The following is a 13,935-nucleotide window of genomic DNA, read 5'->3' as shown; positions in this document are numbered from 1 at the left end:
TTTAACTAGAAAATGACAAGCTTTCCCAAAGACTAATCTATATGGGGATGTTCCAATTGGAGTTTTGAACGTTGTTCAGCACGCCCATAATGCATCATCTAATTTTAAAGCCTAGTTTTTTCTTGAGATTCCAACCGTTGTTTCAAGAATTCTTTTTAACTCACGATTGGAAACTTCAACTTGCCCTTGTGTTTGAGCATGATATGGTTTTCTTGTTTTATCGGTCACACCATATTTTGTCAGCAAAGCAGAAAATTGTCTATTCATAAAATGAGTCCCTTGGTGACTAATGATGACTCGTGGTGTGCCAAAATCTGGTAAAACTATTTTTTTTTTGAGAAAATTGCACACAGTTTGAGCATCATTTTTCCTTGTGGGGATGACTTCAACCCATCTTGACACATAATCCACAGCCACAAGGATACATTCAAAAGAATGAGAAAAAGGAAAATGACCCATGAAATCTATTACCCAAACATCAAATATTTCACATACCTACATTGATTGCAATGGCATCTCATTTTTCTAAGTAATGTTACCTATTCTCTGATACCTATCACATTGTGCAACATATGCTCGGGTACATTTAAGAGAGTCGACCAGAAAATTCCGGCTTCCAAAATTTTAAAGGTAGTTCGATTTGCTGCATAATGGCCTCCAATTGCTCCATCATGACAATGATATAAAATTTTGTTCATATCTTCTCGAGGCACACATCTTCTAATGATATTATATGCGCCAAAATCTTTACGATCTTCTTTTTTACTACTTCATGCATTGCTGGATTCAATCTCCTTTGGGGCTGGACTATTGGCCTGTAGCTATCCTCCATGAGGATTCTATGCGCACAAATATGTCACGACCCCAAATCCAACTAGTCGTAATGGCACCTGACCCAACCTGTCAGGTAAGCAAATTAACAACTATCCAATTTAATAAAATTTATTAAGAAAGAAATGATAATACAACGGATTTTATACAAGAATTTCCCAAAAACTGGAAGTACAAATCATGAGCTTCTAAAATTTAGAATTTACAAAGCTGGTATGAAATAAAGTACATCATCTATCTGAAATATACATGAACAGATTAAAATTCTAAAGCTACCAAGATCCTGAGGCAGCTATGACCGAAACGCAGGTACATCTTCAGATCCAGCTCCCACCGTGCACAGCAACATCAACATCCAATATCTGCACGCAAGGTGCAGAAGTGTAGTATGAGTACAACTGACCCCATGTACTCAATAATTACCAAAACTAATCTTAGGTTGATAGTAGTGACGAGCTAGGACAATGGTCAGAGTCCAACTCCAATTAACCAGCAACAGTTCATAAAAATATAATAAAATGGTACATGAAAATAACTCAGAGATAAGATGCTCAACTAGTTCACAGTTACGGAAAAATAGGCATACTTTTCAAGTATAACAGTCAACTCCAAAATTTTCACCAAAAACACCAAAAACATATGAGTAAGTTTGAAAACTATGATTTTTCCCAAAAATCTTTTAACAATAAATAAGATATATCATTTATAGATAACATGAGAAAAATACATCTTTATGCCTACACGTCAATATACAGGTGAGATCATGAATGTCACCAAAACCGGGTAGCAGAAGAAAATGCATCTCTATGCATGTATCTCAAGTACGCATGTCAAATGTAATGTATCTCAGTGATTAACTCATGTACTCACAATCTCAGAGTACTCAATCTCACTGTTTAGTATCCTCTCTCACAATGATCAATACGCAGTACTCTTGAACAATACCAGTTGCGGCGTGCAGCCCGATCCACACATACATACACACACACACACACACACACACACACATATATATATATATATATATATATAGCCATAAGGCTCGTTCCGGCGTGCAATTCGATCCACACCCACACACACACACACACACATACAGTATATATATATATATATATATATATATATATATATATATATATATCAGCACGACACTCAAACCCTAACTCAGTTACCAATCTCTCCAGTCTCACGGACTCACAACGCTCAGACTAAGCAGCCTTAATCAATGATGCAAGATGTGACAATATACAATAACAGAGATTGAGATATGATATAAAATGATGAATGTGACTAAGTATATAACTGCAATTAAGAAAATAACTTAACAACAAAGAACGACCATTGTGGGTATTAATAGTACCATCATATAGCCTAAACATGATTTCTAGCATAAATTACAGCTCAAGTGCTCTAACTCATAGAGTACAACAAAAATATTCAGATAAGATAACTACACAGTTCCACGAAATTGACTAAACCAAAACTCACCCAGTGCATGCCCACACTCCCGTCACCTAGCAAGCGCGTCACCTCAACATCAATCACATAACACATAACTCGGGGTTTCATACCCTCAGCACCAAGTTTAGAGATGTTACTTACCTCAAACAAGCCAAAGTCAATACCGAGCAAGACAAGCGATACTCCAAAAATGCCACCCCACGTGTACCGACCTCCGAACGAACGGCTTGAAACTAGCCAAAAGCAACTCAAATACATCAAATAATGCCAAAGGAAACAAACCTAGTCGATAAAGGTCGAATCTTTAATCAAAATCTCAAAATCAACCCAAAAAGTTCAACACGGGCATGCGCCTCGAAACTCGACGAAACTTATAAAATCCCAATTACAAGTCCAACCATACTAGTTTCACCCAAATCCGACCCCGAATCGATGTTTAAAACTCAAAACAAAACTCACTCTATGAAACTTTAGGCTAAACCCCCTAATTTCTCTTTAAAATTCATAATCCAATTACAAAAACGAAGATGGAATCACGAAATATAATCAAAATCGATTATAAAACACTTACCCCAATCCTTATGATGAAATTCCTCTCCAAAGTCGCCCAAAACCTATCACGACCCTAAATCCACTAGTCGTGATGGCACCTAACCCAACCCGCTAGGTAAGTCAATTAACCACTAACCAATTTCCAATAACAATTAAAATAAGCAATTAAGTAAAGAAACATCTCAATCTAATACATTCCCCAAGAACTGGTAGTACAAATCATGAGCTTATAAGAATAGAGTTTACAAAGCAGAAATAAAATAAATACATCGTCTGTTTGAAAAGTACATAAACTGAGTTTTATAGATCTAAGGCTACCACGAACAAGAGGCAGCTACAACCGGGACGCAGGTACATCTTCAAATCCATCTCCCATTGAACACAGCAACATCACTAGCCAACATATACACGCAAGGTACAGAAGTGTAGTATGAGTACAACCGACCCCATGCACTCAATAAGTAAGAAACCTAACATTAGGTTGAAAGTAGTGACGAGCTAACAAAAAGGTTGGGTCCAACACCAATATTCCACAACAGTTCATAACAGCATAGTACAATAACAAGAGAAGAATCTCAAAAATAAAAGGCTTATTTCGTTCACAGTTCCAGAAAGATAGACATTTTTTTTCAAGTATCTCAGTGACAATCCAAATCTTTTACCGAAAAGCCAATATACGAGTAAGTTTGAAAACTGTAATTTTTCCCAAAACTCCTTTCATCAAATAGTAAGGTGTTTCAATTTTAGATAGCATGAGGAGGTACTTCTCTATGCCTACATGTCAAGATACAGGTAAAATCATCAATGTTCCCAAAACTGGGTAGCAGAAGGAAATGCACCTCTATGCATGTATCTCAAGTACGCATGTCAAATGTAATGCACCTCGATGATGAGCTCATGTACTCACGCTTTCAGAGTACTCAATCTCACTGTCTCGCATTCTCTCTCACTATGCTCAACACACTCAATCACTCAACACTGTAAAATACCCGCTGCGGCGTGCAGCCCGATCCCTGTTTATAGTTGACTACGATCATTGGGGGTGTGCAGACTCCGGATGGGCTCCTTTCAGCCCAAGCGCTATAACCGCACGAACAACTCACGTGCTGCACGGACAACTCACGTGCCATAATATCAATATCTGGAATCGCACGGACAACTCACGTGCTGCACGGACAACTCGCGTGCTATAATATCAATATCTGGAATCGCATAGACAACTCACGTGCTGCACGAACAACTCACGTGCTATAGTGACAACATCCTCACAAACAGGCCCCCCGCCTCACTCAGTCATCAATCTCTCCAGTCTCACTCACGGGCTCACAATGTCATGAAACTAGCCCGACAGAAATGATATGATGTATCAATAAATAACTAAGACTGATATATGATATGAATGCATGAATATGACTGAGTACAAAATATCAATGAAATCAGTGAGATGACAGTAAGAAACGACCACTATGGGTCCAAACAATATTGGCATAATGCCTAAACATGACATCTAGCATGATTGACAGCTTAACTACTTTATTACATGGTGAAAACACGGATATCAACAAAATAGGACCACTATATAGTGCCATGGAAACAACAGAGTCCCAATTCACATGGTGCACGCCCACACGCCTGTCACCTAGCATGTGCGTCACCTTAATACCAATCACATAACACGTATTTTGAGGTTTCATACCCTCATCACTAAGATTAGAAGAGTTACTTACCTCGAACAAGCCAATACCCATGCCAAGCAAGCCGAATGGTGCTTTAAAGATGCCATCCTGCGTGTTCCGACCTCTGAACGGCTCGAAACTAACTAAAAATAACTCAAGTACATCAAACAATGATAAATGAACCAATCCCGATCGAAAAAGATCAAATCTTGAATCAAAAGCCCAAAATCGGCCAAAAGCCCAACCCGAGCCCACACCTCGGAACCCGACAAAATTTACAAAATTCAACAACCCATTCAATTACGAGTCCAACCATACTAGTTTCACTCAAATCCGACTCCAATTCGATGTTCAAAACTAAAAAATCCATATTATGAAACTTTAGGCCAAAGCCTCCAATTTCCTCTTTAAATTTCATTAACCAAAAGCTAGAATCGAAGATAGATTCACGGAATATAACCAAAATTGAATAGAGAACACTTACCTCAATTCATATGGTGAAATTTGCTCCAAAAATCGCCTTAATCCGAGCTTGAAAATGTAACAATGAAGCCAAAATCGCGAACCCTTGTATTTAACATTCTGCCCAGCACTTCCGCATTTTCGGACAATTCGCCGTACCTGCGACCACCGCTTTTGCGGAAACACTTTCCACCTGCACTGCATGGCTTCCTCACCATTTCCGCTTCTGCGAATCACTGCCCCCATCTGCGCAATCGCAGGTGCAGAAATCCCATCGCACTATCGACCTCTGCTAACACCCTCCAACTCCGCACCTGCGGCATCGCATATGCGCCCAAATCTCCACTTCTGTGGTCCTCCTCATCCAGCTCTCATCTCGCATCTGCGACGCTTTTGTCGCTTCTGCGGCCATCGCACCAGCGCATACCAACCACATGTGTGATCATACCAGAACCAGCAGCCTTCAGCTTTGCACCTGAAGTGAAAATGATCCGAACCTCGTCCAGAACTCACCTGAGCCCCTCGGGACCCCGTCCGAATATACCAACAAGTTCCATAACACAGTACAAACCTACTCAAGGCCTCAAAACATACATAACAACATCAAAACAACGAATCACACCTCAAATCGATATCTATGAACTTTGAACTTTCAAATTCAATAACTCGTACCGGAACATAGCTAACCAATCCGGGATGACTTCAAATTTTGCACACAAGTCACATTTGACATTACCGAGCTATTCCAATTTCCAGAATCGGATTCTGACTCCGATATCAAAAAGTCAACCCCCCGGTCAAACTTTTCAAAAATTTAACTTTCGCCATTTCAATCCAAATTCCACTACCGACCTCCGAATCATAATCCGGACGCGGTCCTAAGTCGAAAATCACCCAACAGAGCTAACAGAACCATCAAAACTCCATTCCGGGGACAAATTCACAAAAAGTCAAACTTGGTCAACTCTCCCAATTTAAAGCTTCGACAATGAAATTCATTCTTCCAATTCGATTCTAAATAACCTGAAAACCAAAACCGACGATTTACACCAGTCAGAATATATCATACGGAGCTACTCATGCCCGTAAACTACCAAGCGAAGTGCAAATGCTCAAAACGACTTTTTGGATCATTACAAAACCGAGCTCTAAGTCTCAAAATGAGAATGAAACAACCAACCCTCGAAAATATAGCTTCTGCCCAGCGATTTTTGCTTTCGCGAACAAAGGGCCACTTCTGCGGCGTCGCTTGTGCGACCAAACTTGCGCTTCTGCGGAAAATAACTGGAACTCGCCTATTGCACCTGCAGAACAAATTTCGCTTCTGCGCATATGCAGGTGTGACCACTGCTTCTGCTGCTGCGATGAATCACGCTTCTGCGACCTAGCCCTTCGCTTCAACGATGTCGCGGGTGCGAGAAAAATCCCGCTTCTGCGGCCTTCACGCCCAGCTGCCCTTATCGTTTCTGCGAAGGAAGATCCCGCATCTGCGAAGTTGCTTATGTGATCAATTGACCGCAGATGCGGCCACATCAGAACCAACAACCTTAGCCAAATTGCAGTATGCAACGAAATGGTCTAAACCTCGTCTGAAACTCACTCGGGCCACTCGAGACCCCGTCCGAATATACCAACTAGTCCAATAACATAACGCGAACCTACTCGAGGCCTCAAATCACGCATAACAACATCGAAACGATGAATCGCAACTTAAATCCAACATAATGAACTTTGAATCTTTCAACTTCCAAAACTCGTATCGAAACATATCAAATCAATACGGAATGAACCCAAATTTTGCACACAAGTCCCAAATGACATAACGAAGCTATTCCAATTCCCGGAACCACAATCCAAACCCAGTATCATCAAAGTCAACTTACAGTCAAACTTATGAACTTTCCAAACATCCAAATTTCCCACTTTCACCAATTAGTGCTGAAACCTTCTAGAAATATCCAAATGCAAATCCGGGCGTACGCCCGAGTTCAAAATCATCATCCGGACCTAAAGGAACCATCAAAACTCCGTCCCGTGGTCAAATTCACAAAAGTCAAACTTGGTCAACTCTTCCAACTTAAAGCGTCAACAATGAAATTCATTCTTCCAAATCGATTCCGAATAACCTGAAACCTAAAACCGACGATTCACACAAGTCATAATGCATCATACGGAGCTACACATGCCCTCAAACTGCTGAGCGAAGTGCAATTTCTCAAAATGACCAGTCAGATCGTTACATCCTCCCGCAGCTAAACATACGTTCGTCCTCAAACATGCTGAGAGTCATTCCAAAGCCATCAAACCGTCGTGTAACCCTACCATGCACATACTCCGGGGGTGATCCCACGTCACCCTATTCCATATAGTCCCGACAACACAACATAACTGAAGATCATTACTTCAACCTTAGCCCGTAAACCACAGAATCTAATTTTCAACATCCGAAATTTCCTTCAAGATCCGAACCTCGCGTCTACACACTGTACAAGTCTGAACAAGCTGTATCAAGCCATAACCATAACCCAAGATGTAATCACATGACATACCACTCGACTCACATACTCATAGAAAAAGTTTTGATCACTGTAGCTGCTCAAAATAACCCATTACCGGTAATAAACCTCATCTCAAGCAAAACCTCGTTCTAAAACCTTCGTACACCGATAATGATGAAAGAAGCATGGAGAAACTCATAACCACTTATCAGATCAACAAGTCATGGAGCTCCCTCTCCTTTGATAAGAACTATAGCCAATTTCTAAGCCGATCAATGACATTATCCTTCCAAATATACCGCAAACAAATCCGGTAGCACCCATTCTAGGTCTGATGACCTCATCTAATCACACAACCACTCTAGTGACATGCCACATCAATACAACCTAAAACCACAACCCACGTAACCTATGCACCAATAAACAACAACCCAAATGTACTCAATCATGAAAAATGACTCAAACGAGAGAACCATCCCTCAAGTTCAACTAGTACCACCACAACCGAAATTCTACAAAGACATCTTACATAGTAGAACTAAGACACACGAATCTAACACAAAGGATCATATCCCGACATAACCCAACTGTAATGCGTGACCCCATCCAAACACTGGTCTGTATGAAATACCTCAAGCCACCATGCTCAAAATCGATAACTACATGCAACTCGACATCAAATACACGAAGTATATGACCATAACCACGGAAAAGCCACTAGCACAATATACCACAGTCCGGAGAGAACATAACCAAGGCGCAATCAACCATTCAACACCCTAATATCCATCTTGCTCAAATTCCGCTATAAGGCCTAAATAGAACCGCACCAGGTATTCATATAACCAACAAATCACAACCCCTCGTAGCATAGAAGAGTAACTCATAGAACATATCAGAACACGTATAAGCTTAACTCTAACCGAATGGCACATCCCTCAACAATAGTAGTACGGAGTCAACCAATCCGACCCGGTGTAGATTACACATACTCATTGGACCTACCAATGGCCCCCAAATCAACTCTGGTCATCCACAAATAGATAAATAACCACCCGAAAGTCCACAATGACCTAACCACAACACATACTATCATCTGGATAACTTTGCCAACATTTACACAATCCACAACCATGAAACAATCTGCTTCTTAGAACTCCCAGTCTCCAGATCCATAGAACACATGAATCACCATATATGATCCCAACTCCACCACCCGAATGTCTGACACATATCTCATATACGATCATCCCACGAGGAATACTTCTATAATTCTTCCGTGCCACATGAAAAAATCCGAATATCAACAGTCGATCAACCAGGCGAGTACCACAATACCAATGAAGCATCTATAAGTAAAAACTCAGTGCACCTTCTGAAATGCGCACCATTCTCAGGCAATGCCAAGCAGTAGTAGATTCATCTAAACACCTGAAATTGTCCATTTTGTTCAAGATTCATGACCTTCCCTTCAAAACTGAACTGTGACCTTGCACATGCAAATCTCAATCCCACACACACATCACATCCATCATGCCATCATATGAAAAGTACGAGAATCTCATAATCCACTCTGAGTCACCAGCAGAAAACATACTCAATCGGTCAGAAACCTTCCATTTGATCCCATCCAGGAGAAAAATCACTATACGGAACATGCTCCTCATGCCGGTAGGAAATATCCATTTCAAACCGTGGTAGAAACCATCGAGAACTCTTCAAAACCCATTTGCACATAATCAAGCCATCAAAACTGAATATCTCTAACTCAACCAAGCCACGCAGGTCACCAAAACTAAGAGTATTGAAACCAAAACACCTGTAGAGCCTCACCACATCATAAGTACCCAAAGAACAGATCATATCCATTACCGTACTAATCCAACCTACAACCAAGCTGTCCTATTTTCTCCAAGTTCCTTCTAAATTACCCTCAAGTTAAAACTCCTCCTCGTCATAATACCATGATCCTCAATCAAAACTCACCCCACAAGGTCCTAGAACAACACCACACCGCCCTAAGGCCCACAAGCCGATGTATTCCCTTTTATGCACCCCAAAACTACCACAACCGAGACACCAACTCTAAAGAGACCTTCCATGAATCCAAAACCGTTTCCTTCACCCTCATAACGTTGAAATGTAGAATCCATAATGATATAGAAATGCCACAAGTCTCGATACCATTCAACTTAAATCTCAGATTCTAGCCATATACAAATCCGCAAAATTCTCAATTGCTACATATAAATCTTAAATCCATTAGAACCTTCTTGAGAGTCATCAACTCTACTAAAATCTCAGTTGCACCGACCAAACGGGCCAAACGACCAGTGCCCCATTAGCACAACAACACCCAAAGAAGTAATCCACACCTTTAAGTAACCGAGCAATTTCCTACTCCATGCGCACTACATCCTTCACTAATAACAACTCAATCATCCCATGATTCTCAAATACCCATACTCTATTACTGCCATAATACCACAGGGAGATTCAACTAAATCCTTCATAAGCTCACATAACACAAACATATAGTACCTCAAATCATCTACTAAGCTCGCATACATCCATATGATGATCAAGTCAGCTTTCTCAACCAAGTTCAAATTCAAATCTCAACACACATACCCCGCTGGTAGAAAAGAAACTCTCCACACAATATTATAAGGATCACACCTCCATAGATTACTCCGCAAGAGATAACCCACCTGCTTAGCCTCAAATTGGCATCTTGCTATACATGAAATCTACTTCGTTCCACAATTAAACAACATGAAAAATCTTCCAACACACTCATAACTCGAGACTATACATCACATCAAGATAGCAATCTAGCACCTAATAGTCCTTTTTACATCTAAAGCAATCTATTCTCGTCAAAATCAAACTATCTGAACACATCCCGCATTCACATCATACTCATCATATAGCCATCCAGCCACTCATCGAGCCATAATTTCCACTAACAAGGACACTACAGGACATATAAGTCCAAAAAAATGTACTCACACAATCGAAATCCCCGTGCTCAAGCTACAGTCAAACCCCAGCCTCAAGTCCTCCAGAATGGCCCATCATCAGCACACCTAAATCACATCTCGCACCTCATCCATGGAATCACAAGCCGGTGATGCACAACTGATACCGAGCACTCACATGTGCACGCGAATGTGTGGAGGGAATTCAAAAAGTTATGTTTCAAGCTGAATCAATGTCGCACAATAAGAAGAGAAAGATGGGAAGTTTATCCTAAATGCCCTGTAGCCTCTCGAAGATAGGTATGGACATCATCATACTGATCCGCAAGACTCTACTAGACACTTGCTCATGACTTGTAGAACCCATGAACCTAGAGCTCTGATACCACCTTATCATGACCCCAAATCCAACTAGTCATGATGGCACCTGACCCAACCTGCCAGGTAAGCCAATTAACAACTATCCAATTTAATGAGATTTATTAATAAAGAAATGATAATACAACTGCTTTTATATAAGAATTTTCCAAGGACTGGTAGTACAAATCATTAGCTTCTAAGATTTAGAATTTACAAAGCTGGTATGAAATAAAGTACATCATCTGTCTGAAATATACATGAACAGATAAAAATTCTAAAGCTACCAAGATCGTGAGGCAGCTATGACTGAAACGCAGGTACATCTTCTAATTCAGCTCCCACCGTGCACATCAACATCAGTGTCCAACATCTGCACGCAAGGTGCAGAAGTGTAGTATGAGTATAACCGACCTCATGTACTCAATAAGTAACAAACCTAACCTTAGGTTGAAAGTAGTGATGAGCTGGGACAAGGGTCAGAGTCCAACTCCAATAACCAACAATAGTTCATAACAATATAATAAAATGGTACATGAAAATAACTCAGAGATAAGATGCTTAACTCGTTCACAATTACGAAAAATAGCCATGCTTTTCAAGTATAACAGGCAACTCCAAATCTTTCACCAAAAACACCAAAAACATATGAGAAAGTTTGAAAACTATGATTTTTCCCAAAAACCATTCAAGAATAAACAAGATGTTTCGTTTTCAGGTAGCATGAGGAAAATACATCTTTATGCCTTCAGTCAATATACAGGTGAGATCATGAATGACACCAAAACCGGGTGGCTGAAGGAAATGCATCTCTATGCATGTATCTCAAGTACGCATGTCAAATGCAATGTATCTCAGTGATGAACTCATGTACTCACACTCTTAGAGTACTCAATCTCACTACCTCGTATCCTCTCTTACCATGCTCAATACTCAGCACTCTCAAATAGTACTTGTTGTGGCGTGCAGCTCGATCCACACATATATATAGCCATAAGGATCGTTGCGGTGTGCAACCCGATCCGTATATATATAGCCATAAGGCTCGTTCCGGCGTGCAGTCCGATCCACATATATATATAGCCATAAGGCTAGTTGCGACGTGCAACCCGATCCACATATATATATAGCCATAAGGCTCGTTGCGACGTGCAACCCAATCTGCATATATATATATATATATATATATATATATATATATGCCATAAGGCTTGCTGCGGCGTGCAACCCGATCCCCCCCCCCCACACACACACACATATATATATATATATATATATATATATATATATATATATATATATATATCTCACAGCACGACACTTAGGCACAAACTCAGTCACCAATCTCCCCAGTCTCACGGGCTCACAACGCTCATACTAAGCATCCCCAATTAATGATGCAAGATGTGACAATATACAATAACAGAGACTGAGATATAATATGAAATGATGAATGTGACTGAGTATATAACTACAATTAAGCAAATAACTCAACAGCAAAGAACAACCACTGTGGGTCCCAATAGTACCATCATATAGCCTAAACATGATTTCTAGCATAAATTACAGCTCTAGTGCTCTAACACATAGAGTACAACAAAAATATTCAGATAAGATAGCTACATAGTTCCACGAAATCGACTAAATCATAACTCACACGGTGCATGCCCACACGCCCGTCACCTAGCATGCGCGTCACCTCAACATCAATCACATAATAAGTAATTCAGGGTTTCATACCCTCAGTACCAAGTTTAGAAATGTTACTTACCTCGAACAAGCCAAATCCAATACCGAGCAAGCCAAGCGATGCTCCAAAAATGCCATCCCGTGTGTACCGACCTCCGAACGGCTCGAAACTAGCCAAAAGAAACTCAAATACATCAAATAATTCCAAAGGAAATAAACCCAATTGATAAAGGTCGAATCTTTAATCAAAAGCCCAAAATCAACCTAAAAGGTCCGACCTAGGTCTGCGCCTCGGAACTCGACGAAACTTATAAAATCCGACAACACATTCAATTACGAGTCCAACCATACTAGTTTCACCCAAATCCAACTCCGAATCGATGTTCAAAACTCAAAAAACAAACTCACTCTATGAAACTTTAGGCTAAAATCCCAATTTCTCTTTAAAATTTATAATCCAATTATCAAAAACGAAGATGGAATTACGAAATATAATCAAACCCGAATATAAAACACTTACCCCTATCCTTGTTATGAAATTCCTCTTCAAAGCTGCCTAAAACTGAGCTCCAAGTCTCAAAATAAGAATAAAACAACCAACCCTCGAAAATATAGCTTATGTCCAGCGATTTTCGCTTTTGCGAACAAAGGGCTGCTTCTGCGGCGTCGCTTGTGCGACAAAACTTGTGCTTCCGCGGAAAATAACCGGAACTCACTTATCACACCTATAGAACAAATTTCATTTCTGTGCACATGCAGGTGCGACCACTGCTTCTGCTTTTGCGACGAATCACACTTCTGCGACCTAGCCCTCCGCACGCAGGTGCCGGACAAATCTCGCTTCTGCAGCCTTCACGCCCAGCTGCCCTTATCCCTTCTGCGAAGGAAGACCCCACATCTGCAAAGTCTCTTCTGCGACCAATTGATCGCATATGCGGCCACACCAAAACTAACAGCCTTAGCCAAATTGCAACATACGGCGAAATGGTCTGAACCTCATCCGAAACTCACCTGGACCACTCGGGACTCCGTCTGAATATACCAATTAGTCCAATAACATAACGCGGACCTACTCGAGGCCTCAAATCACGCATAATAATATCGAAATGATGAATCTCACCTCAAATCCAACATAATGAACTTTGAATCTTTCAACTTCCAAAACTCGTGCCGAAATATATCAAATCAATCCGGAATGAACCCAAATTTTGCACACAAGTCCCAAATGAAATAACGAAGCTATTCTGATTCTCGTAACAACAATACAAACTCGATATCATCAAAGTCAACTTCCGGTAAAACTTATGAACTTTCCAAACCTTCAAATTTTCCACTTTCGCCAATTAGTGTCGAATCCTTCTAGAAATATCCGAATGAAAATCCGGGCATATGCCTGAGTCCAAAATCATTATCCGGACCTAACGGAAC

Source organism: Nicotiana tomentosiformis, chromosome 1 (genome assembly GCF_000390325.3).
Source record: "Nicotiana tomentosiformis chromosome 1, ASM39032v3, whole genome shotgun sequence".
In the NCBI taxonomy this organism is placed as follows: domain Eukaryota; kingdom Viridiplantae; phylum Streptophyta; class Magnoliopsida; order Solanales; family Solanaceae; genus Nicotiana; species Nicotiana tomentosiformis.
Note: the sequence above shows the minus strand (reverse complement) of the source record.